The sequence below is a fragment of the Zea mays genome, chromosome 3, assembly GCF_902167145.1.
Source record: "Zea mays cultivar B73 chromosome 3, Zm-B73-REFERENCE-NAM-5.0, whole genome shotgun sequence".
Classification (NCBI taxonomy): domain Eukaryota; kingdom Viridiplantae; phylum Streptophyta; class Magnoliopsida; order Poales; family Poaceae; genus Zea; species Zea mays.
Window position 1 is genome coordinate 127,007,876 of NC_050098.1, and position 20,596 is coordinate 127,028,471.

Sequence of the window (20,596 nt, forward strand, 5' to 3'; positions counted from 1 at the left end):
TTGTGTGAGTTCCTGTGGTGTCCTTTTAAAGGCCTATTTGCCTATAATTTTTATCTGGGTCTGGCAAGATACATAGTGTTCACACCTACAATTAGTAGGAACAAGTATTGGTTCAATAGGCATGATTCTTGTGATCGTGCTGTCAAAAGTTGTACTTTTAGCACTATAAACAGGCAAGCATTACTTCAGAATTCAGAACACATATAAGCCCAAATGGGTGGTCTTGATAGCATGAAAACCATAGACAAATCATTAGTACAGAATACCTGGTAGTTTTGAAAAGTGTTCTTTATATATCAAATAAAGTCAGTACGAAGTATTACTCCAGAACACATAAAAGCTAAGACCATGATTTACAAAGTATTACTCCAGAACATGCATTTATTAGACTCTGTCGTTTGAGTTACTCGCCATAATAATAGGGACTCTGCAACTACCTGTCCAGTAGCAGAAACTCCTTTGTCGGTTCTTCCACACCTCGAGTAGCATGATTCTTTCCTATTGGCAACTATAAGTTTTGCTCTTGCTAGTGCTTTAAATATCTCACTTCTCAGACTGACAAAACAAGATAGAGCTTCTTGAGAAAATGACTTCGGAAATAGCAAAGCAAAGAGCTCAATAGGGAAATCACCTCAACTGTTGGGTCAGTGTTACCTTCAGAAGAAAAACCATGGAATCTGCACATGGACAAGCAAAATCATATGAAGGGGAAAAAAGACAGATCACAAGTAATACAAGTTGCATAAGAACCAACATGAACAGATCACATGAGCAGATGTGAAGACAAGGTCAAACATTTTAAGGAAAAATAAAGCATGATATAAAATTTGAGAAGGAGCATGGTTTTTAAAAAATATATATTTATAAATTTGTTTGGGATCAAATGTAAGCAATTTAGTAACTACATTGAATAACAACACATTTTTTTGGTACTGACATGAGTACATGACTTGCTCAACAAAGACACTCAGTTTAAGGGAAAAAACTCTTGGCATACAACATTATAGTAGTTTGTTTCCACTGGGTCTTTCAAAAAAATCTCTAGGTGATCCAAACACCCTAGATTGTGGTTGAATTATAATAATCCAACCAATAGATTACTGAAATCCCATAATGCATCTCAAACATGCTAATAGGAGATTATAGGTGCTCAAAAGACCAAATCCTATAATCTAGCACACATAATCCAAGGATCGAAACAACCTAGATTGTTTTAATCCATAATCCAGATTTTTATAACCCCATTCACAATCCAGATTTTGATAGTCCAAAGGTGATCCAAACAGGCACTAAAGAAACAACTGTCAACTCAAAATTTATGAATAGAAGAATTCAATAAGCAGGCTAAATGAAGTGTGCATGTTCTATTCAGAGGATAACACACCTTTGGCACAAGGTGTGGTGACTGTTGTTGCCTTTGCAGATTGCTTGGATCTTGAGTCTGTTATAATGGATAATACTGCAAGATATATTTTAAGATCCTATAAACCAAACGAAACCAGTGTTATAATGGTAAAATTGCAAGATATATTTTAAATAGGAATAAAAATCTACAAATCATACCAACGGTAAACCGATACTTCATCCTTGAATCAAAAGTCAATATTGCTTCAACCAGTGTTCACCGTAGAGTCTGCATCACCAATAAATGTCTACGCTTGTTCAAATTTGGTTGTAAGAGTTGCAGACTGAAAAGATTTCTGGGTCACCACAGGTTTTGCCTTCGAAACCTCAATTCGAAGTACGTGAAAACAAGGGCGAAGCTATAAATTCAAGGACCCGAGTGCACGATATAATGCACACGTTGCTATAAATCTCAACATGTATAATACATAAGGGCAAAAGGTAACAAAAATGCTTAACAAAATGAGGAATACCTAATGTGTGTTGCATAGGGAATTTGAATCCAGATTGATAACAAACCTTGAATTCTTCAAAAGTAAGCTTTGGGATTTTGGTTGGGTCCCACCACTATCAGCACCATATGTGTTATCATGCCTGCAGAATGTTCTGAAAAGTTAGTCCTTGTACTTGTACTAACTGGAAAAATAAGGTCATGAAAAGAGAGGCCATAAAAAATGCCTACAAACATAAAAAAAAGAAGCACTCAGGTATATTAGCACGAAGAGATATATTGGTAAGGAAGCATATACTAATAAAGTTACTGCGACCTACTACTAATCAAGAGCTATCCAGAAATGTACAAAACATAAATGGGCTAAAATATGATCGTTAATCAAGAGTCTCACTACCCTGGCGTTCATCTAAGGAGAAATCACAAGCCTAATCTATCTTAGCAATGAACAATAACTTAATCTGCAATCACATTATTCATATACAACTGATATATTCTACCGATATATTCTACATTGCTCATAGCATCAGGTATCTTAACATTGAGTAATAATTAAATCTTCAACTACGAGGCAGGGAGATCACTCGCCTCTCATCTTAATTGTGTTTCCACCGCAAAAGGACCTCTAGTCGAGTTGGTTAGGTGATCTGAGTAGCACTCCTCAGGTCCTAGTTCGATTCCTCGTGTGAGCGAATTTTCAGGCTGTGGTTAAAAAAGTTGTAGTTAAAAAACTCCCCTCGTCTGTCGCCAAAGCACAGGTCTATCCGGTCCCGGTCATCATCATATGGGCTACGGTACCGTTGTGTATGGGTGAGACAGTTCAGAAGTTTTCTCGATCTGCATGAGAAGATCTTCTTGTTATAATGACGTGGGGGCGGTCTTAACCCTCGTAGGTTGAGTTTTTTTAAGTGTGTTTCCACATGTTGCAGATTATTAAACCGAAAAAATTCTACAATCTACCATTGCCACCTCAAGTTCACAACTGTGACGGCGTGAATCGTTTGTACCAAGTCAAGAATGAATGCGAAGTGCGACAAAAAACAGTGTGAGATGTGGGGGGCGCTCACGTTGTTTTCGGTCCAGTTCGTCTCGTCGTAGAACTCAGAGTACAGAGTACAGGAACATGGTGACCTTCTTGCGCTGCTCTCCGATCGCCCTCCCCTTCTTGCCACCGACGTAGCTGGCCAGCTTAGCCCTGCTCTCCGATCGCCCTCCCCTTCTTGCGCTCTTCTCCTGTGGTGGGCGGCGCCGATGGCGAGTTATATAAAAGGCTGTCGAGATCATGGGCAGTTGGACCTGGAGGCCGGTGAAGGATGTTAATGGTCCGTTGGGCTGGGCTTCTTATTAATGTGACATTTCTCATTGGTGCCTTTTTGATAGAAATACAAAAAATGGCCAAAGTGCAAAACAAAAAAACGACTCCGCTGGGGATCGAACCCAGAATCTCTGGTTCCGTAGACCAGCGCCTTATCGATTGGGCCACGGAGTCATTTGTGTGTAAACAATAACGTTTATTATTTATATACATATGTTGAGGAGAGAGCGCCGGCGTGTTGGCAACCCCGGAAGGGCCACAAGCCCACGCCCAAGACCGTCTCCGGCACGAGATGATAGGTAAGCACGGCGGCCGCCATTTCCTACGTACGCCTCCCGGTGTTGACTGTCAAGAGCCGCGGGTGCCGCGCACGAGCGTGCTGTGTTCCCGCTGGGCGAGCCGGGCCCGCGGCAGGGCCGCCGGTGAGGCTGCTGAATAACATGGAGAAGCTGCGCTGCTGCTGCTGATCAAGGCGGAGCGCGGGGGCCGGGCGCCCGGGACTGGTGTCGGCGGCGGAGCGCGCGGGGCTGTCGCTGTCGGCGGCGGAGCGGCTGGGCCTGCTGTCCAAGGCGGAGGAGTTGGACGCGCTGTCGGCGGCCACAGACCCCGGAACGCCCGGCGCGCTGCTGACCGCGGGCCCTGTCGTCGTGTACCCTCATCCCCGAGGAGCAGACGAGCGTGGCATGCACAGGTGGCGCTGCAGGCCGTCGCCGCGCTCGTATGCGTCGTCGGTGGCGCCGCCGCAGTGGCTGCGTCCACGTTCTGTCCTCGCTGCAGGGCTCCTCTTGTTAGAACTAGGTAGGTAGGTGCCCGTGTGATATCACGGAACATAAATTGCGAACCTCTAATGGACTTCATTTGAGATAAGTGATGCCCAAGAAAATGAGGGTAAACTGACACAACTATCACTTGCATTCTTACCCTATGCGCGGAAGAATCTGACACAGCTATCACCTATGAAGATTTCCGGTTAACTTGTGGAACCGGACTTCATTTGAGACAAGACAACAATACCAGTGTTGAGCTTGCCACTCGGCCATGGCACACGTGAAAACACGGGATGATCAAGTAAGAACTGAACAGAATGCACTAATACAAAAGGCTGGCTTGCGTTCGCTTCCTTGCTCCACAGGAAGCATAGCTGATATACAAATCAAGAAGTTTTATATATAGAGTAAAAAAAGGTCCTGCTCTCGTGTTTTCGTGTAAAACTGGATTCTGTTCAGTTCTTACTGTGGAGCTATGCTTCCTAGGTAAAACTTCTCGATTTGTATAACTTCTCGATTTGTATAAAAACTTCTCCATTTACATATTGGGAAGTCTATATGTAAAATTTAGTACGTGTCGTATTGAATATTTAAATGGCTACTATGAGTATTAAATATAATTTAGTTATGAAACCAATTATATAGCTGAAGACTAAATGGTCAGAAAATTTTATTAAGTCTAACTAATGCATTTTAACAAGTATTTATTTGTCAGATCCTAAAATGAAAAGAACAACGAAATTAACAAATTAACACATATATGGTATATAGTAGGGTGCCCGTGCATTGCTATGGCAACTTAAAAATTGATACAAAACAATAACGCAATATAATTACAATCTTTGATTGATGATTTTGTAGCTAACAAACAACGCCACCATCAGAAAGGACACGTCGATGAACAGACCAAAATCCACCTTTAGCTAAGAAATTTACTTGTTAGAAACCCCTAGTTGCAAATTCAAATTCAGCATAACTAAAGCAGTGAGGAGGCTTTCAGAAATTCAGCTTGAAAAACTTTCCCAATAAAACATATGCTTGCATTATGAGTTTTTGTGAAAGTTTTCCAAGCGATCTTGAGGATGTTGATCCCTATAGAACAACAATGTTGCACTGAAGCTTCTCCCCCACAATGCTTCTCCTCATGCTTCAAATCCTTGAGCAGCAGCAACATACAATTTAATAAGCAAAAATAACAATTAGATAATGCAGGATGTATTAAAGAAACTATTGATTTAGTAGTTGACCATTACTTGTCTAACACAATCCAGCTTGCATGTGATTTCTTGCACTCAACAGCTACAACATCAGGAGAGCCGAAAACAAGATTATACCTCACATTAATCTACAGAAACAACAAATTAAGCACACAAGCATACAACAACAATAATAAGATGTAAACGAGCATTAGCCCCAGCTCAAATGTCTATATCATACACATCCATTTTCTTAACTCTAATAAATCACATTATCTAATAGATAAGTGTTCATATACTTTCAGTTTTTAGGCAACTACTGCAAAACCAGAGAAACATTAACAAACTATAGGCAATAAAAACCATGGATTTAGGCGATCATTGTAACTAAAGTGAAAATGATTAGTGATACCAACGAACGTGCACATGAGCCAAAAACCAGAAATAATACCAAAGCTATGTGACGGGATGATGACAAGTATGATGCTACCGCCTCGCCCAGATGATGGGGTGTTGTGGCTGCCCTAACCGCGCCACCACCTTCTCTGCCACCACAGTTGCGGGGGCGGGCCCTTGTCAGCCACAGACTTCCCCTTCCTCTATAGCTGCTGGTGGTGGGAAGAGCCCACCATCATCTTCTTCAAGACAACCAACAATGCCTACAAATCTAAAAGCTCTAAGTCAGAAGCCTAATTGCTGAAGCAAATAACTCAACAACCGAAGACCCAAGATCCATGAAGTAGCAAGAAAAAGCTAATACAACAAATTGGAAGTGATGCTCGCCTAGTACAAACAACAGTACAACACAACAGCCACACCAGGGGTTTTAATGCCAACAGGGAGGGAAGTGCTTTAATGTTACTTGTAGGACCAACATAAGATCCTGAATTCAGAAACAAAATAAGAGGCTGGTAAGCAGCACCTAGACAAGGCACAAGGGTGGTGACAAAGCAGCACCCCTGTAGGTGAGGCACATCACGTTGGTGAACTCCCTTACACATGGTGTTTACAAACTCGTGTGCGGACTCCTTACCTACACTCCTAGTAGTATGAGAAATATGCTAAAGTATCCAACAGTACAAAACAACAAGAAGATGGATATTTCCCCTTCAGAAAAAATGAGCGGGGAGTGGCAGTGATCATCATTGTTCTAAGAGTTCAGAGTTGGGGGACAGGGACAATGGTCGCACTGAGCGGAGGAGGAAGAACTGACGTCTCCTCTCTAGTCCTGCTCAAACTCCTTAGCAGCGGCGAATGAGGATTCCATCAGTATCATAACAGCAGAATCAGAAATGGCAAGAGAACAAAGCGGTTAGGTAATGAGAAGTATTCTCTAGGGGCGAAATAAAAAATCCAGTCAAATAATGAGGCTTACCAATTGTGGGTCGTTCGTTGGTGACTCCCCCTCGACTGATAAATGGAGACAAAAAGGAGCAAGCTTTATGATCTCTGATGCTCGAGTACCAAGTATTGCTTGAAAAACACATGCATAGTCATATAAGATGAAAGACATTTCAATTAATCCAGAAAAGCATAATCGTTCATACTTGAGACACACGGAGTGAAGGTAAGCCATTCCGTGTGCAGTGGGTGGACGTGGGGCGTGGACATGAGCTGGGCAAGGCCGAACTCGGTGATGCAGGCGTCGAGTTCCTGTGAGAGAAGGATGTTGCTTGACTTGATGTTCCCGTGAATGAACTTCCTGCCGCTACCCACGGAGTGAAGGTAAGCCATTCCGCGTGTTGTGCCCAGAGTTATCTTCACCCTGGTCTCCTAGTCCAATGGGGTTCTTCCAGCAGCTTTGTTACCTGGATTTTACAATCAACAATTAGTCTGCAACCAACTACCATATAGTTTCATTTCCATAGAAATATGTATAATGAGCCTAGTCAGACTTTCAGACAATAAGTTAGCAAAACAGGTGAAATAACTGAAAATAAAAGTGGAAACATCACATAAGCAAAACTTGAAATGCACCTTTCATTTGGTGACCCAGTCCCAAAATCTCAGTAACCAATTAAATTTGTGGTATCCAAGCAAAAGAGAACATGTCCATACAGACAAATTAAATGAAAAAGAAATGAAAGAAAACTCAGGTGTTCTGTCAAAAATATGTCAAAAGTCTTATAGCCCTCCTAGTAAAATCACACAGTTTCCAGTTCATGGTGATTAAGTAGATCAGCCAAATGTGTCTAAACCTGATTAATAATATGCAACACAACATTAACCCATGTAGTGCTACTTGTACCCCCAACTGTCCATGTCGTTCTTGCAGATTAAGTAGGTAACAGAAAAGCAAGGCAGCACTATGAAACCACCAATTATTCTTTTGCATTCACTGCAAAGGCCAGAAAATTTCAGTATCTCAAAAGCCCAAAATTCTAGCCACAAGAGCAGGTCTTGTTAACTGTTTCTAGGGAACTCCAGAACAGCTATTGGAATCCCAAATACCAAATGATTTGAGGAAGTTATATGTCAACATCCTTTGTAAAAAACTATGTTATATTCAGAAGAATAAAAACTAAGGACTGAAGATAGTTGTCGGCGTTCCGAGACCGGGGGGTCCCTGGGCCGACGAGGGAAATGTCGCAGCGTGCCCCAGCCCAGATGGGTCGGCGCGAGACGGAGCACGAAGGGGGGAACCACAGAGGGAGACAGGCAAGAGGGGAAACCCGTGGCCTTCGTGTTGTCCTGCGCCCAGGTCGGGTGCGCTTGCAGTAGGGGGTTACAAGCGTCCGTGGAGGAGAGAGCGAGGGACTCTACGCGTCGTCCCGTCCCCTTCCCCGCGCGGCCCACCCTCTGTAAGAGGGCCCTGATCCTTCCTTTTATAGGCATAAGGAGAGGATCCAGGTGTACAATGGGGGGTGTAGCAGAGTGCTACGTGTCTAGCGGAGGAGAGCTAGCGCCCTAAGTACACGCCATCGTGGCGACCGGAGAGGTTTTGGCACCCAGTTCGTGTGGTGTCGTGGCCGTCGGAGGAGCGCTGGAGCCTGGCGGAAGGACAGCTATCAGAGCTGTCGAGTCCTTGCTGACGTCCTCTTGCTTCCGTAAGGGGGCTGAGAGCCGCCGTCGTCATAGAGTGTGCGGGGCGCCATCATTGCCTATCTGGCGGAGCGAGCCAGATGGGACGCCGGTCTTGTCCCCCGTAGCCTGAGTCGGCTTGGGGTAGGGTAATGATGGCGCCTCCCGTTGACATGGTCGGTCCGCGCCCCAGGTTGGGCGATGTGGAGGCTCCTCCGAGGTCGAGGTCAAGTCTGTCTTCCGTGGCCGAGGTCGAGTCCGAGCCCCTGGGTCGGGCGAGGCGGAGACCGTCGGCTGAGGCCAGGGCTGAGTCCGAGCCCTGGGGTCGGGCGAAGCGGAGTTTGTTGTCTTCCGGGGCTGAGCCCAAGTCCGAGCCCTGGGTCAGGCGGAGCGGAGTTCGTCGTTGTCTTCAGGGGCTGAGCCTGAGTCCGAGCCCTGGGTCGGGCGGAGCGGAGTTCGCCGTCTTCTGGGGCTGAGCCCTAGTCCGAGCCCTGGGTCGGGCGGAGCGGAATTCGCCGTCTTCAGGGGTTGAACCCGAGTCCGAGCCCTGGGTCGGGCGGAGCGGAGTTTCCTATGGTGCCTGAGGCCGGGCCTGACTGCCTGTCAGCCTCACTCTGTCGAGTGGCGCAGCAGTCGGAGCGGCGCAGGCGGCGCTGTCCTTTTGTCAGGCCGGTCAGTGGAGCGACGAAGTGACTGCGGTCACTTCGGCTCTGTCGACTGAAGGGCGCGCGTCAGGATAAAGGTGTCAGGCCACCTTTGCATTAAATGCCCCTGCGATTTGGTCGGTTGGCGTGGCGACTTGGCCAGGGTTGCTTCTTGGCGAAGACTGGGCCTCGGGCGAGCCGGAAGTATGCTCGTCGCTGGAGGGGGGCCTCGGGCGAGACGAAGATCCTCCGGGGTCGGCTGCCCTTGCCCGAGGCTGGGCTCGGGCAAGGCGTGGTCGCGTCCCTCGAATGGACCGATCCCTGACTTAGTCGTACCCATCATGCCTTTGCAGCTTTGTGCTGATGGGGGTTACCAGCTGAGAATTAGGAGCCTTGAGGGTACCCCTAATTATGGTCCCCGACAGTAGCCCCCGAGCCTCGAAGGGAGTGTTAACACTCGCTTGGAGGCTTTTGTCACACTTTTTTGCAAGGGGACCAGCCTTTCTCGGTTGCATTACGTTCCGGTGGGTGCGCGCGAGCGCACCCGCTGGGTGTAGCCCCCGAGGCCTCGGAGGAGTGGTTTGACTCCTCCGAGGTCTTAATGCCTCACGCAATGCTTTGGCTGGTCTGGTCGTTCCCTCATGCGAGCTGGCCATAGCCCGGGTGCACGGTCGGGTCCCAAGTTCTCGGGCTGGTATGTTGACGCTGTCAACGGTTTGGCCGGAGCCGGGTTTGCGAGAGCAGCCCCCGAGCCTCTGCACAGGGCGAGAGGACGGTCAGGGACAGACTCGACTTTTTTACATACGCCCCTGCGTCGCCTTTCCGCAAGGAGGAGGGGGGAAGCGCCATGTTGCCCTCGGAGGGCACCGAACATGGTGTCTCCGGTGAGCTACTGGCGGGTAATCCGAGCGGACGTCCGTGCCCCATTTGCTAGGGGTCGGCTAGAGGCCCAGAGGCGCGCCCAAAAGTACCTGCGGGTGATCTGCCGGACCCGGTCCCCTGTCGACGGGGTCCGAGGGCTCGATGCCTCCCTCTGATGGGATTCCGTTACAAGATCGTTCCCGCTGGTCTCAGAAATGTCCTAGGGTACCTCGGGAGCGTAGCCCGAGCCTTGGTTATGTATCGAACGTACCCATGGTCATCCCTCGCTCTGTGTCTGAGGCGGCTGTGAACCCTTCGAGGGCCAGCCTTCGAACCCCTGATCAGTAGTGGGCGCGGAGCCCGAGTGGCCTGAGGCGGCCGTTGAACCCTTCCGAGGGGCCGGCCTTCGAACCTCTGACCAGTAGTGGGTGTGGAGCCCACGCGCTCTGAGGCGGCTGTTGAACCCCTCCGAGGGGCCAGCCTTCGAACCTCTGATTAGTAGGGAGGCTCGGAGCCTGGTTCCTTCACGGAGAAGGATCCTTTTCGGGGTATCCCCCTTTCCCGGTCCCTGTTGTAAGAGAGAGAAAGAGGAAAAGGAAAAGGATACGAAATCGAACAACGTGGCATACCTTTTTTGACACGGTCATTATGGCGAAGGCGAAGCGTCGCTTGCTTCTCCTGCCAGAGGCGCCGCCTGTCCCGCCGCGGAGTTAATGCGACGGGGCGTGCGATTCGCGGGGCGGCTGTTGCGCGTGCGCGAGCCGTTCGAGGAATGGAACACGGGCGCATCGTCTTCACGCCGTGAGAGAGGGTTCTCTCGCTGCCCCCGGATGGGACGTAAGCTTGGCTGACGACGTGACCGCTGCTCCTGCCCGCCTGTCACCACCATTACTGCCGACCCATTTTTGGCCGTATTGACCATCGCGCCAGGCTGGCGCTGCTGGGTCGTGCGCTGGGTCGCCTCGAGTCGCGGTACTGGTTCCGCAGTCGAGGAGGTGCGGTAGTGGTGTGAGTGGCGGTGCAGTTGCTTGCACGTAGCGACCGGCGCGCCGGTTGCATGACGCGTGGGCGTGTTAGAAGTCGGAGAAGTGCGCCCACTTGGCGCGGTTGCATGCCGCCTGCATGGCTGCCCGCCCTTTCACCCGCTGGTCTGGGCGAAAGTGGAGGGACGCTTGCAACCGCTGGACGGTTGCATGCACCGCGCGCGGCAGTTTGGCTTCTTCTGCCCTGGGCTAGCTTGCATGACGCGTGGGACCCAGCCCCCGCGACGTAGGGGGAGGACCTTGGAGCGCGTTGGAGAAGACTCAGCCCACGACGGCTGGGGACGCAAGTAGGGAGAGTCGCCTTTAAAAGGAGGGTGACCCCCTTGAAAGGCGACCATGTCTTCGCGCTCTCTTATGCATCGTGTCTTTCCACCTTCCGAGCCCTCGGATGGGGGATGCCCGCAGTCCTTCCGCCTTGTCGTTGGAGGAACGCAACTCCGCGGGAGTTGGTACCTTTCAGCCATCGCTCGGCTTCAAGGATTTTCATCATGCAGCCCGGCTGCACCCCTCCGCCGGTGGTCACCCAAGACGGTGACCACCAGCCCCTGGATGGGGAGAGGCAAGCCGGGCTGTGATCTTGGTCCCGCCCTCAGCTTCAAGGATGTTCATCATCCTTGCTGGGGCGGAGAGCGAGGCGAGCTAGGGCTCTACCTCCCGCACGGGCCGGCTGGCCACCTCCTCTTCCAGCTTCTAGTGGTGGAAACCATCCTCCAGCTCTGTGGAGGAGGCGTCCTCCAGCCATGCCGGGGAAGGCGAACTGTTGCTGCCCAGCTAGGATGCAACATTCCGCCCTCTTCCTCGCTTTCGTGGCAAGGACGGGAGCGAGGACCTGCCGGTGCGCTTTGGAGCGGTCCGCTCTTTGGCTTTGATGGCTGGTTCGCGTCCCTTGAGCGGGAATGCGAACGAGAGCCTTCCGGTGGCCGCGTCCGTCCTGGGACCATGGCTGCTGCTGCAGAGGTCGCTGGCGAGTTGCCCGGAACTCATCGCCCCCGCAGGCTCCCCGGTGTGGAGGTTGTTCATACCCGCGGGGACGGAACCAGAGTTCCGTTGTAATGGCACCTTGAATGCCGGTCTTTTGTTCATTGTGGCTGTCGGGGCCTGAACGTGTATGTATTTTTGGCGCGAAGCCGTGTTTTTTCCTCATTTTCGATTACTAAGACTCGCCTGTTGGTTGTCTGAACCGCTTCACCAAGCGTGAGTCGCCCCGTGCAAAGGTGACGAGTGAGGTATCCATATTCCGGAGGCGTAGGAGTCCCTCGACTCGGTCGGCCTTGCTGTCCGAGGCTTCTCTTGCTTAGTTAAAGGAACCCCTCGGCCGCTCTTCGATGAGCCGAGGCCAGGGGTAGCGGTGTCAGCACGGACAGAGGCAGAGTTGGCTCGAAAAAGAAGACTTGGTCGGCCAGAGCCTGGCCGGGTCGTCCGTTAGCGGGAACGACGCCGGAATTGATTTGCCGAGGCCTCGGGCCGGGCTGATGTCTTCGGAGGACAGCTGGCCGAGGCCTCGGGGTGACCAGCCGAGCCGCCTGCTCGGGCCGGATTCTCGGAGAAGACCCTGGCGGCGATGGCCCGGGCATGGTGATGACGTCATCCTTCAGAGTGGAGATCCTCGGACCGCGTCGCCGTCCGAGGCTAGGTCGGACCTCGCCGAAGGTGTAGTCGATGCCGAGGGTGCTGCTGCTCCCTTCAACTGTCAAGATCCGGGCCTGCAGGATCGGATCATCTTGTAGCGTGTGTTTTCTGCGGCCGCCGAGGCCCAAACACACCCTCGCCACGTTGTAAAGCTGCGCTTCTTTTCCTCTTGTTTCGAGTATCTGGACTTTTTTGTCGGTAACAGAATTGTCTGTGCGAGCGAGAGTTGCTTTTCATGGAAGGTGATGAGTGAGGTATCCGTATCCCGGAGGCGTAGGAATCCCTCGGCTCGGTCGGCCTTGCCGCTTATGCGCGCAGTCGAGAAGGCCCGAAGAACCGTTTCGGCAGAGGAGCTTTCGAGCGTGAAGACTTGTTCGGTCCACGGAATCACTTATCCGAACGTGAGTTACTTATCGCAGAAGGTGATGAGTGAGGTATCTGTATCCCGGAGGCATACGAGTCCCTCGGCTCGGTCAGCCTTGGCTGCTTACGTGTACTCCGTCGTTTTCAGGATCCACTTTCGAAGTAGTCGAAAAGCATGAAAGACATTCTGGCAGAAAGGATCTTTTTTCGAGGAAAAAATTCAACGCAGAGGGGGTTCCCCCCTTTTAGCCCCCGAGGGAGGGTCGGGCTTTGCCGAGGCAAGGCTGACCCTTCCTTGATGACTAAACTTTGCATGGGAGCGAGGTATATGAACAACTTGAAAACATCTTAAGGGTAGAAGCGACGTAGATGTTGGATGTTCCAAGCGTTGCTGTAGACCTCGCCTTGGCTGTTGGCCAACTTGTACGTTCCGGGCTTCAGAACTTTGGCGATGACGAACGGCCCTTGCCAGGGAGGCGTGAGCTTGTGCCGCCCTCGGGCGTCCTGTCGCAGCCGAAGCACCAGGTCGCCCACCTGGAGGTCTCGGGACCGGACCCCTCGGGCGTGGTAGCGTCGCAGGGACTGCTGGTACCGTGCCGAGTGTAGTAAGGCCTTGTCCCGAGCCTCTTCCAGTTGGTCCAGCGAGTCTTCTCGACTAGCTTGGTTGCTTTGGTCAGCATAGGCCCTCGTCCTCGGGGAACCGTATTCTAAGTCTATGGGCAAGATGGCCTCGGCCCCATAGACTAGAAAGAACGGCGTGAAGCCCGTGGCCTGGCTCGGCGTTGTCCTCAGGCTCCAGACCACCAAGGGGAGTTCCTTCATCCATCGCTTGCCGAACTTGTTGAGGTCGTTGTAGATCCGAGGCTTGAGTCCTTGTAGAATCATGCCGTTGGCACGCTCTACTTGCCCATTCGTCATGCGGTGAGCCACGACGGCCCAGTCCACTCGGATGTGGTGATCCTTGCAGAAGTCCAGGAACTTTCTGCCGGTGAACTGGGTGTCGTTGTCGGTGATGATGGAGTTCGGGACCCCAAAACGGTGGATGATGTTGGTGAAGAATGCCACCGCCTGTTCGGACCTGATGTTGTTTAGGGGTCGGACCTCGATCCACTTGGAGAATTTGTCGATGGCGACCAACAGGTGCGTGTAGCCCCCGGGTGCCTTCTGCAAGGGGCCGACAAGGTCCAGACCCCACACAGCAAAAGGCCAGGTGATGGGTATCGTCTGCAGAGCCTGAGCGGACAGGTGGGTCTGCCTTGCGTAGAATTGACACCCTTCGCAGGTGCGGACAATTCTAGTGGCGTCGGCCACCACCGTCGGCCAGTAGAAACCTTGTCGGAAGGCGTTTCCAACAAGGGCTCGAGGTGCTGCGTGATGGCTGCAAGCCCCCGAGTGTATCTCTTGCAGGAGCTTCTGACCTTCAACGATGGGGATGCATCGCTGGAGGATGCCTGAGGGGCTATGGTGGTAGAGCTCCTTCCCGTCTCCTAGCAACACGAACGACTTGGCGCGTCGCGCCAACCGCCGAGCTTCGGCTCGGTCAAGGGGCAGCTCTCCTCGGTGGAGATATTGCAGGTACGGGGTCTGCCAGTTTTGATTAGGCGTGACCTCGCTTCGCTCCTCCTCGACGCGCAGTCCCTCACCCTCGGGGGTCGAGGGTACCTCGGGCTGAACCGAGGATGCCTCAGGCTGAGCCGAGGGTGCCTCGGACTGAGCCGAGGGTACCTCGGGCTGGGCCGAGGGTGCCTCGGGCTCGGGCGAGTCATCGATCTTGATGGAGGGTTGATGCAGGTCTCGGGAGAAGACGTCCGGGGGAACCGTTGTTCGCCCCGAGGCTATTTTAGCCAGCTCGTTCGCAGTCTCGTTGTAGCGCCGGGCGATGTGGTTGAGCTCGAGCCCGTAGAACTTGTCTTCCAGGCACCGAACCTCATCGCAGTAGGCCTCCATCTTCGGGTCGCGGCAGTGGGAGTTCTTCATGACTTGGTCGATGATGAGCTGCGAGTCACCGCGAGCGTCGAGGCGTCGAACCCCTAGCTCGATGGCGATCCGCAACCCGTTGACCAGAGCCTCATACTCAGCCACATTGTTGGACGCCGGGAAATGGAGGCGTAGCACGTAGCGTAGGTGCTTCCCGAGGGGCGAGATGAAGAGTAGGCCTGCGCCGGCTCTTGTCTTCATCAGCGACCCGTCGAAGAACATGGTCCACAGTTTCGGCTGGATCAGAACTGTTGGGAGCTGGGTGTCGACCCATTCAGCCACGAAGTCCGCCAAGACTTGGGACTTGATGGCCTTCCGAGGGGCGAACGAGATTGTTTCGCCCATGATTTCCACCGCCCACTTTGCGATTCTACCCGAGGCCTCTCGGCACTAGATGATCTCCCCCAGGGGGAAGGATGACACCATAGTTACTGGATGAGACTCGAAGTAGTGTCGCAACTTCTGCCGCGTCAGGATCACCGCGTACAACAGCTTCTAAACTTGTGGGTAGCGGTTTTTGGTTTCGGACAGTACCTCGCTGATGAAGTAGACTGACCTCTGGACGGGCAATGTATGCCCCTCTTCTCGTCTCTCAACCACAATCGCGGCGCTAACCACCTAAGTGGTCGCAGCGACGTAGATCAAGAGGGCTTCTCCGGCAGCTGGGGGCACCAAGATGGGCGCATTCGTGAGGAGCGCCTTCAGGTTCCCGAGGGCTTCCTCGGCCTTAGGGGTCCAAGTGAAGCACTTGGCCTTCCTTAAGAGGCGGTACAGAGGCAGGCCTCTTTCGCCGAGGCGTGAGATGAAGCGGCTCAGAGCCGCAAGACATCCCATGACTCTTTGTACGCCTTTCAAGTCCTTGATGGGCCCCATGCCTGTGATGGCTGCGATCTTCTCCGGGTTGGCTTCGATGCCCCGCTCGGAGACGATGAACCCCAAGAGCATGCCTCGGGGCACTCCGAAGACACACTTTTCGGGATTGAGCTTCACGCCTTTCGCCTTGAGACACCGGAATGTCACTTCAAGGTCGGAAAGGAGGTCGGAGGCTTTCCTCGTCTTGACTACGATATCGACGACGTAGGCCTCGACCGTCCGGCCAATGTGTTGGCCGAACACATGGTTCATGCACCGCTGGTACGTCGCACCCGCATTCCTCAAGCCGAACGACATGGTGACATAGCAGTACATGCCGAAGGGCGTGATGAAAGAAGTCGCGAGCTGGTCGGACTCCTTCATCCTGATTTGGTGATACCCTGAGTAGGCATCAAGGAAAGACAGGGTTTCGCACCCAGCAGTGGAATCCACAATTTGATCGATGCGAGGCAGAGGGTAGGGAACCTTCGGACATGCTTTGTTTAGACCAGTGTAGTCTACACACATCCGCCATTTCCCTCCTTTCTTTCTCACAAGCAAAGGGTTGGCAAGCCACTCGGGATGGAATACCTCTTTGATGAACCCTGCCGCCATTAGCTTGTGGATCTCCTCGCCTATGGCTCTGCGCTTCCCTTCGTCGAATCGGCATAGAGGCTGCTTGACGGGTCGGGCTCCGGCTCGGATGTCCAGCGAGTGCTCGGCGACATCCCTCGGTATGCCGGGCATGTCCGAGGGACTCCACGCGAAGACGTCGGCGTTCGCGCGGAGAAAGTCGACGAGCACCGCTTCCTATTTGGGATCGAGCTCGGAGCCGATCCGAATCTGCTTGGAGGCGTCGCCGCTGGGGTCGAGGGGGATGGACTTAACCGTCTCCGCTGGCTCGAAGTTGCCGGCGTGTCGCTTCACGTCTGGCACCTCCTTAGAGAGACTCTCCAGGTCGGCGATGAGGGCCTCGGATTCGGCGAGGGCCTCGGCGTACTCCACGCACTCCACGTTGCATTCGAACGCGTGTTTGTACGTGGGGCCAACGGTGATGACCCCATTGGGGCCCGACATCTTGAGCTTGAGGTAGGTGTAGTTGGGGACGGCCATGAACTTTGCGTAGCATGGCCTCCCCAGTACCGCGTGGTAGGTTCCTCGGAACCCGACCACCTCGAACGTGAGGGTCTCCCTTCGGAAGTTGGAGGGCGTTCCGAAGCAGACGGGAAGGTCGAGTTGTCCGAGGGGCTGGACGCGCTTCCCGGGGATGATCCCGTGGAAAGGCGCAGCGCCTGCCCAGACCGAGGACAGATCAACACGCAGGAGCCCGAGGGTCTCGGCGTAGATGATGTTGAGGCTGCTGCCTCCGTCCAAGAGGACCTTGGTGAGCCTGACGTCGCCGATGACGGGGTCGACGACGAGCGGGTATTTCCCCGGGCTCGGCACCTGGTCGGGGTGGTCGGCTTGGTCGAAGGTGATGGGCTTGTCGGACCAGTCTAGGTAGACTGGCGCCGCCACCTTCACCGAACAGACCTCCCGACGCTCTTGCTTGCGGTGCCGAGCCGAGGCATTCGCCGCTTGCCCACCGTAGATCATGAAGCAGTCGCGGACCTCGGGGAACTCTCCTGCCTGGTGATCTTCCTTCTTGTCGTCGTCGCGGGCCCTGCCACCCTCCGCGGGTGGCCCGGCCCTGTGGAAATGGCGCCGAAGCATAGCGCACTCCTCAAGGGTGTGCTTGACGGGCCCCTGATGATAGGGGCACGGCTCCTTGAGCATCTTGTCGAAGAGGTTGGCACCTCCGGGGGGTTTCCGAGGGTTCTTGTACTCGGCGGCGGCGACAAGGTCCGCGTCGGCGGCGTCGCGTTTCGCTTGCGACTTCTTCTTGCCTGTGGCGGAACCTCCCAAGTTATTAGGCCCACATGCACCTGTCCTTGTCTCAAAGACCTCGGACGGCTATGCATGTGCACCAGATAACTTAACAGGATCCGTCTGATTGCCCCAAGGACATCGGATAAACCACTTACAACCAGAACCGCGGGATTAAGTAACACAAATCACACACACCAATATTGTTGCAGCGGAAATCTTTCTACCAAATTTTACAGGTTAAAATAAATTTTACATTAGTTTATCGGAGTGATTACAAAAGTATAAGTTTAAAATATATATGCTAGCTCAAGGGATCATCCTCAATAAGAAGTATAGAAGGGTTACTTAGACTTATAAGAAGGCCGAGCCCACCGGCACTTAACACCATCACAACAGCACAAGGTTAGAACCTGAAAAACAACAGGGAATAAAACCCTGAGTATGGAATTACTCAGCAAGTCTTACCCGACTAAGGAAAAGACTCTCAAGGGTATGCTGGATAAATAGGAGCCAAGGAGAGGCTTTAGCAAAAATCAACTTATACTTTTGCAGAAGTAGCTTACTAAAGTGAGTCCTTACTTTCAATCTTTTAACGCAATATTAAGTATTAATAGACTCTATTTGCATCTAGTCTAATTTCAACATCTCATCAATACAACATCATTTTTATCCATAGTGTTCACATCCTGACTTTAGGTTGTAGAAAAGTGACCAAGTCTTCATAACCGCGAAGGTACGGCGATCCGAATCGATTATACTCAGCTGAGGATCTCCAATCACACGACATATGTAGCACTTAACCCTTGCATATGTCAACCCGCCACCGGGGTTCTTAAGACCAGATCAGGTTCACGCAAACCGAGAGCACAGATACACCACCGTCCAGCCTCTTGCCACGGAGGGTACACACTACTCTCGCCACCGCTCCACGCCCATTTCGTGTTATCTTATTCTGGCCTTAGTCTGCCCGAGGCAAGGCTTACCCATGACGAGGCATGTGACCAGTTAAAGGGTCCTCGGTCAGCACGCCTACATACGCATTAATCCTTAACCAACCTGGGTAGAACATCACCTGTTCCTAACCCAAGTCTCAATTTAAGTATTTCCATCCTTAGGATTGTGTCTGTTCCTTAGGATTGAAAGAGCATCACAGGGAACTTTGCAGTAAGATCCCACTATTGCTCCGAATGAAAATATTCTTGCAGGTAGAAGCCATCCTCTCCCGGGTTAGACTGAGGACAACCTCTATCCACAAGATCTAAGCAAGGCTAAGCATTTTTGTAAATCATAGTTTGATACTTCACAGAAGTATCTATAAAGGTATGGATATCAAGGAAAGCAATGCATCAAAGGGTTTCAAGCAACTCCTATGAACCTAATGCACATTTCACTAGACTTAAAGTGTGCGAAAAGTATTTAAAAACACAAGGAAAGGGGTTGCATGCACCGGGGCTTGCCTGAGTAACACTAGGTTAGTGTTGGTTAGGTGACGTCCGCTTGATGAGTATTCTTTGACCGAGCACTTGCTTGATTTAACCATCTTCAGGTTGATTCATCAGCTTCAGCTTGCAGATTAGCCCACGCTTGGGGTCGACTTGGTTTTTCTTCCGCATCACGCGATTATTTATCGTCCTGAATGAAATGCATTATGCATATGAATGCATATAAAGAACAATAACACTAGTTATTAATATATGACTACGCACAATAATTACGCTTCTCGAACCTAACGCAAACATCACGAACAACAAACTATACACAAGAAATACAATTAGCCTAATCACAACTTATCAGTTAATTAATTAAATTCTGAACTAATCCTTTGCCTTATAAATTATACTACATCTTTATAAGTGATTAAAATATTTTATCATCACACATGTCTACCAAAATTCTACTCGGTCCACTAATTCAGCTAAGTGACCGGAATAACGAAATAATTCGCCATAGCTGAATCTGGCTCGATAATCGCAAGAACTGCGAAGTCGACGAGAGTTTCGTGACTCACGCAATTTATCGAGCACCCTAATGAGCCTCGCACTAACACATTAATTTATTCAACGATCGAACTATACTGAATAATTTATCAGCTTACCGTTTTCACAGCTGACATGAATCCACGAGATCGGTATCGATTTTCCGATCCAAGCAATTTGTTGAGCGTTTGGGAAATATCGCGTTGTTATTTCGTCTTCATCTGATTCTTGGGATTTCTTAATGACACACGGATCGACGACGATCAGGAGGGTGACGTATATAGAGCTGTACTCGCGACGCGACGACGAACGACGTTAACCGACGGAATCGACGACGCGATTGGGAATTAAAGCCGAGCGAGCCGAGAGGGCGCACCGGCGAGCAGGAAACCACGGGAGTACAAGATATGGAAAACGACGGGCTCGACAACACGCGAAGCGACGACAGTCGAATCGGCAACAAAGCGTTGGCGAATTCGATGAACACGACCACAGTCGCGTGCTGACGCGGTCAAGATAATGGTGGCTAGCAAGCTTGCGACAGAGCAATGATGGCGCGACACGACAAACTGAAACAGGGATACTGCAACGTAGGGCTTGACCCGGCGAACAGCGACGCGAAGAGGAAAGCGAGGTTGCAGCCAGACGAGCTGGGACACAAACACACGCAGCGACTAGACAGGTTCTACGGCAAGCTTATCGTGGCGTACAGCGAAATTTTTAAGCGCGAGTCGCCAGAGGAGACCACGCCGGAGGGTCGACAGTAGGTCCCAAAGCGGCCATAGGAGGGACGAGCGGCACGCAAAGGAGCACGGTAAGGTGCAGCTGCCAGAGCGCGCGACACGTGCGCAGCCTCCACATCGTTGGATGAGCAGAGACCGAGGAGGGAGGGAGAAAAGCAGGGAAGCTGCTCAGCAGAAGACGCAAGGAGGAATGGAGGGAGCTTGGCGGGCTGCGTGCAGGGGAAAGAACCAGGGCGCGCGGCAACAAAGAGGGAGCGACTGGGCGTGAGCAGGAAGAAGCTCGGCTGGAGAGGGGCGAGCACCAGGGAAATGAAGAGGACGCTCGACCATGGAGGAAACTAGAGATCCGAGCAGGGGAAGCAGGAAGGGCGCGGCTTGAGAGCAGCTTGGAGGAGCGCTGCGATTGAGAGCTGGGGCACGGCATGGGAAAGCAGGGGCGCGCCAGGGAAGAAGCTGCGCGAGGGTGGGGAAGAATCAGGGGCGAG

At 51.7% G+C, this 20,596-nt stretch overlaps 3 long non-coding RNA genes, 1 other non-coding gene and 1 pseudogene across 4 annotated transcripts; 1 reads left to right on the forward strand and 4 right to left on the reverse strand.

Moving 5' to 3' along the window:
• Window positions 1-273: 273 nt before the first annotated feature.
• Window positions 274-3,145, reverse strand: LOC103650512 (uncharacterized). The gene is made up of 6 exons (XR_564194.4): window positions 2,923-3,145; window positions 1,924-1,998; window positions 1,564-1,633; window positions 1,385-1,481; window positions 632-677; window positions 274-555 (listed from the first exon to the last, which is right to left on the reverse strand). It is a non-coding gene; the product is annotated as an uncharacterized lncRNA (long non-coding RNA).
• Window positions 3,146-3,271: 126 nt separating this feature from the next.
• Window positions 3,272-3,344, reverse strand: TRNAR-ACG (transfer RNA arginine (anticodon ACG)). The gene has a single exon. It is a non-coding gene; the product is annotated as a tRNA-Arg (tRNA).
• Window positions 3,345-3,462: 118 nt separating this feature from the next.
• On the forward strand, window positions 3,463-3,972 carry LOC103652165 (uncharacterized; annotated as a pseudogene).
• A 783-nt stretch (window positions 3,973-4,755) lies between these two features.
• On the reverse strand, window positions 4,756-5,779 carry LOC109945279 (uncharacterized). Its single transcript, XR_002268403.2, has 3 exons — window positions 5,585-5,779; window positions 5,191-5,236; window positions 4,756-5,093 (listed from the first exon to the last, which is right to left on the reverse strand). It is a non-coding gene; the product is annotated as an uncharacterized lncRNA (long non-coding RNA).
• A 382-nt stretch (window positions 5,780-6,161) lies between these two features.
• LOC109945278 (uncharacterized) lies at window positions 6,162-6,825 on the reverse strand. The gene is made up of 3 exons (XR_002268402.2): window positions 6,681-6,825; window positions 6,509-6,543; window positions 6,162-6,373 (listed from the first exon to the last, which is right to left on the reverse strand). It is a non-coding gene; the product is annotated as an uncharacterized lncRNA (long non-coding RNA).
• Between the last annotated feature and the right edge of the window lie 13,771 nt (window positions 6,826-20,596).